The following is a 6,000-nucleotide window of genomic DNA, read 5'->3' on the forward strand; positions in this document are numbered from 1 at the left end:
CTCCGGGTCTCCGGAAGGAGGGGTGGGGTTGCGGATCCCCACGACGATTGGGAATGGCAACAGGTGGTTGTACGGGGGGCCGCATCAACATTTGGGAGCACGCCCCCGCTATCTTCAAGAGGTGGCGCGCTCCGACCCCCCGGATTTACCCCGTATTCCTGGGAGCGGGGATGAGCAGGCCCCTGAGCTCAGGCTGGTGTACCTTAATGCCAGATTGGTAGTTAATAAGACTCCCCTTATCCGAGAGTTGGTTGAGGAGGAGCATGCCGATCTGGCTTGCATTACTGAGACCTGGTTGGGCCCAGAGGGAGGTGTCCCTCTGACTGAACTTTGCCCACCAGGTTTCCATGTGCTTCACCAGCCTCGGGCTCAGGGAAGGGGTGGGGGTGTTGCGGTGGTTGTAAGGGAGACCTTGTCTCCGCGGGAGGCTACCGTTATTCAGATATTCGGGTGTGAGTCGCTCCTCCTGAGATTTGGCCCTGGGGCTCAGTTGGGCTTGTTGCTGGCGTATCTTTCGCCTACCTGTGTAGCAGCAGCCCTGCCCAAGCTCCTCGACACCCTCTCTGGGTTGGCAGTTGAGTTCCCCAGACTTATGGTTCTGGGAGACTTTAACCTGCCATCCCTGGGAGGTTCGTCGGGGTTGGCTTGGGAGTTTATGACCTCCATGATGGCCATGGACCTGACCCAGGTAATTCAGGGCCCGACTCATGAGGGGGGTCACACACTCGACCTTATTTTTCTATCTGGATGGTGGCTTGATGATCTGGGAGGGGGATCTCCAGCTATTACACCCCTGTCATGGACCGATCATCACCTCCTGTGGCTGGCCTTCCGCTTCACCCCCCCATCACGGGGTTATGGAACCGACCAGGTGGTTTTGTCCCAGGCACCTAATGGACCCTGAACGGTTCCAGGAAGCGCTTGGATCTGTGCCTGCCATCTTCGCTCACAGCCCGGTCGATGCCTTAGTGGAAGCCTGGGAAAGGGCAGCCACAGAAGCACTCGACCGCATTGTTCCCATGCGGCCCCTGACCCGGCACAGATCCCGGCGGGCACCATGGTTCTCCATGGAGCTCCGGGAGATGAAGCGTCGGAGACAGAACCTAGAGAGCTGTTGGAGGTCCAGCCGGTGTGAGTCTGATCGATTGCGATTAAGAACCTTCACGAGGTCTTATCTCGCAGTGATGGAGGTGGCAAAGTCTAATTACATCGCTGCCCTCATCGCGTCCGCAGATAATCGCCCGGCCGCCCTGTTTGGGGTGACTCGCTCCCTCCTGAATCAGGAGGTGAGGGAGGAGCCCCTGCAGGGTCGTGCCGAGGAATTTAGTCAATAACTGGTGGATAAAATCGCTCAGATTCGGGCCGGCTTGGACTCCGACTGGGCAGAGTCTGACGATGGGGAATCGAGCGGTCTTGGGAATATTACTTGGGAAGAATTCGATCCTGTGACTCCGGAAGAAGTGGACAGGATCATGGGGAAGCTGAGTTCCACCACTTGTTTATTGGACCCATGCCCCTCCTGGCTGGTTTTTGCAGCTCGGGAGGGGACACGAGGCTGGCTCCAGGCAGTAATAACTGCTTCTTTGAGAGACAGTAGCTTCTCTGCCGCCTTGAAGGAGGCGGTGGTGAGGCCCCTCCTCAAGAAGCCTGCCCTGGACCCGGCCATTTTGAACAACTATCGTCCGGTCTCCAACCTTCGCTTTTTAGCGATGGTTGTTGAGAGTGTGGTGACTCATCAGCTTCCTCTGTTCCTGGAGGAAGCGGATTATCTGGACCCCTACCAATCAGGCTTTAGGCCCGGGTACAGCACGGAGACAGCATTGGTCGCACTGGTGAATGATCTCTGGCAGGCTCGGGACAGGGGTTACTCCTCTGTCCTAGTCCTATTAGACCTCTCAGCGGCTTTTGATACCATCGACCATGGTATCTTACTGCGGCGCCTCAGGGGGTTGGGAGTGGGTGGCACTGTTTTACAGTGGTTCTCCTCCTACCTCCTGGGTCATTCGCAGTCAGTGTTGGCCGGGGGACAGAGGTCGGCCTTGAGGCCTCTCGTTTGTGGAGTCCCTCAGGGGTCGGTCCTCTCACCCCTCCTGTTCAACATCTATATGAAGCCACTGGGTGAGATCATTCGTGGTTTTGGGGTGGGGTATCATCAGTATGCTGATGATACCCAGCTTTTTATTTCCACCCCAGATCAACCCAGTGATGCCCTCTCCGTGATGTCCTGTTGCCTGGAGGCGGTGAGGGTCTGGATGGGGAGGAACAGGCTTCGTCTAAATCCCGACAAGACCGACTGGCTGTGCATACCGGCATCTCGGGTTGTCCATTCTATTCCATCTTTATCTATAGGGGATGAGGTGTTACCCCCCGTAGATAGGGCTCGCAACTTGGGTGTCCTCCTTGATTCACAGCTCAGTTTTGAAGATCATATAGGAGCTGTGCCCAGGGGGGCTTTTGCTCAGGTTCGCCTGGTGTGCCAGTTGCGGCTCTACTTGGACCGAGATGCCCTACGCACAGTCACTCATGCACTCGTGACCTCTCGGATAGACTACTGCAACGCTCTCTACATGGGGCTGCCCTTGAATACCACTCGGAGGCTCCAGCTGGTGCAGAATGCACGCCTTCCCTCTGGAATCAGCTTCCTGTTGAGCTCCGGATGGCTCCCGACCTTCGCTCTTTTCGCCGCGACCTGAAGACTTGGCTATTTGAACTTGCCGGCCTGGACTGAGGGACTGGGATTTTAGATCTTAAATTTTTAAAATTTTAAATTTTAGAATGTGTTTTATTGTTTAGGGCTATTTGGTTTAATTTCATTTTAATTTTTGTATATTATGTGTTGTTCATAGTGTTTTAATTGCCCTGTACACCGCCCCGAGTCCCTTGGGAGAGGGGCGGTATATAAATCCAAATAAATAAATAATAATAAATAAATAAATAAATAAATAAATAAATAAATAAATTTCAGGTTTCATATCTCTGTGCCTAAGATAGATGGGCCATACAGAGAGTAGTAAGGACAGCTGAGAAGATTATAGGAAGCTTGCTTCCCATTATTCAGGATACTGCTTACAAGCACTATGTACTTAGAGCTCGAAGCATTGTTAGAGACCCCACACACCCATTTCATGGTCTGTTCCTATTGCTCCCATCTGGGAGGAGGTTTCGAAGTATTTCTAGCAGGACTACTAGATTCTGCAACAGCTTTTTTCCTTATCTGTCTTGTAAATTCACAGGATTCTTTTTTTTCCACCATGTATATGTATACATCCAAACTAGACTGTGTTTTTTGTGTCATATATATGTATGTGGGTATATGCATATTTTTTTCTCATATTTATGTAGTGTATGTTGGAGATGGTTACCCTTTGAGAGCTGAATGCAATGGAACTTAATTTTAATGTATGCTGATTAGTATACATTTAAAATGACAACAAAGGTTGTATTCTATTCTATTCTAGTTGCTTTTTATGTGAAGTGATGCTCAGTGGCAGTGAAATGAAATGACAACTGTCCAATCTTTAAATTGTCCCACATTAAAACAGTAGGAGCAGCACTACTTGCTTGTCTCATTACTGAAATAGAATAAAGTTTGGAAAAGAGGGCAGTTCAAATTATGCTGGTGTACTTTTCTGAATGAAGAGGACTGAATGGATAGCACTTTAAATGCAATATGTGTCTCTGCCATATCTGGGCTGCAACAATCCAGGCAACCACTAGATGGCACCACTGAGTTATAGTTTTCTTTATCTCCTTGCTATAATCCAATATGGTAGGTGTCCAGATTTTTGAAGTTCAGACATAATAATCAAACCATAGTGGGTTTGAAAGTTTGCCCTCAAACATATGAATAAAGAGATGGTATCTTGAGATCTGGTTGAAAACAGTTATGCCAGAGAAAGTTGGGCGTGCCTGAATTAGGCAGAGCTTCTTAATTTTGCCCACTCAATCACTCCCACCTCTTTCTATTTTAGTCTTCTTTGTCAGCATGAATAATTTTTTCCTTTCTTTTATGCCCTCCTTGTTGCTCACTTCAGTTTCAGCTATAGAAACTTGCACTACTTTTCGTTTTCCTAACTTCTGCAACTATTTCCTGGCTGAATCTTTCTGCTGTAACTTGGAGACATTTGGGGTTTTTCCTCCCTTGGCAGTATAAAATGGCGAAAGAAATGCATGTAAGTTCAAGTGGTTCTAAACCATTCAATGATTGAAGTGTTTGGGTGTGTAAATATACCACTTAAGAGGCAAATACTAATAATGCTTATACATGCAAGGAGATTAACTGAGCTTCACCATTCTTGCCAAATTTTGCAACTGATTATAAAGGTGCCTTTGTCTTTTGAATCAGATACTCTGTTCTACTTACCTGAGAAAGAGAACATTGTTTCAATGCTGTAAACAGCCTGAAACAGCTTTCCCCAAATTTGGTGTTGGAAGTACATCACCCCATGGCTACTCCATGGCTTGCACATGATTAAAAAGTGTAATTATACAGATTGTGGATCTATTATCACTTAGACCAGAGTTGCTCAATCTCAGCAATTTTAAGATGCATGGACTTCAACTCCCAGAATTCCTTAGCCAACAGCGCTGGCTAGGGGAATTTTATAAATTGAAGTACATACACCCTAGAGTTGCTGAGATTGAGAAACACTGACTTTGACTGTAATTTATAACTCACGCTGGATGCCTGAGATCTGGCATTTTAATTTGACACTGTGCTGTTCTTCTGACTTAGACTGGTTATGTTAGTCATCTCTGTACTTTCTCAGTTATTGGAATAACCTGCTTTGTGTTTTAGAAAGCATGCATCTTTATCCCATTCATTCTACTGCAGGTTTTTTCAACAGAGAAAGATTTTTTAAAGGTTGCAGCCAGGTGGATAAGTACTTGTCCATTTTAACTACCAAGTCTTAAACTGGATAAATCTGCAGTTGCTTTGCAGTAAACATTACTCAATCTAGTGCAGTAGTTATAATTTGCCCTTGAGGAACTCCATGCAGACCTCTAAAATTTCAGGTGCAGCCCCTAGCGCTCTTCCAGAAGTAGTTGTTTTTACATTAAATGTACAACTACATTTTCTAATGTAGGAGAAGAAAATTATGAAGCGTAAGAGAGATAATCATATTAGTTGTAATTAATTTTTAAATTAATTTTATTTACTTATTTAAAGTATGTTTTGTTCATATCCATTTTATGAGGTCTGCTATTTAAAGGTAAAGTATGGCCATTAGCCTAAAGGTCAAAAGCAGAGCTAATGTCTAATTCTGCCACAGATCTATCCCAAAATAATGAAATTATTTCTATTACTTGCAACAAGTAGCTAAAGCCATCAAGACCATTGTAAATCTGCATCACATTACACCAGTGATATAATTATATAATCTTTCTTGTGAGAACAGGAAAGCTTCACCCACTCAGCACTTCCTGACTCCTGGGCAGGTTTCAAAACTATCAATGTTGAGAAGGGGTGGCAATTTTGTCTATCTTTCCGCTTACTCAGACAGGACTGGGCAGAGATTTACTCAAGTTTGTTTTAGGCCCACAGTATCTTGTGTAGGCAACACCAAGAAAGGAGGTGGAGTGAAGTCCCAAAAAAGAGGTGCTGCTGTGATTTTTTTTTTTTTGCATCTGCCTTTGGCATATGGTATCACTACTGGTACTGCAAAAGAGACTCATATCAGAAGTGGGAGGTTGTGGATGCAAGTGAACATTAATAATTCTTGTCTGTTGTTTGAAGTTGCTATGGTAAGTCCTGGAATTTATCCAGATGATATAGGGTTTTATTTGTATTATTTTTAATTAGCCTCTTTTTAAAATTATGTTGCTGGAACTTCTGATGTTTTGCCTCTAATAAATCTCCGTCAGTGTGATTTGGTTGTAGATTTTGGTCACTCTCTAATTTAGTGAGTTTTTCTCTATCTCTATTTCGTTTCTTACGTATGTCCAGAACAGGATATCAATATCTTAAATTAACATTGTTTCTTCAACTTCTTAGAATGT

This window comes from Vipera berus (assembly GCF_964194415.1).
Source record: "Vipera berus genome assembly, chromosome: 4".
Taxonomy (NCBI): domain Eukaryota; kingdom Metazoa; phylum Chordata; class Lepidosauria; order Squamata; family Viperidae; genus Vipera; species Vipera berus.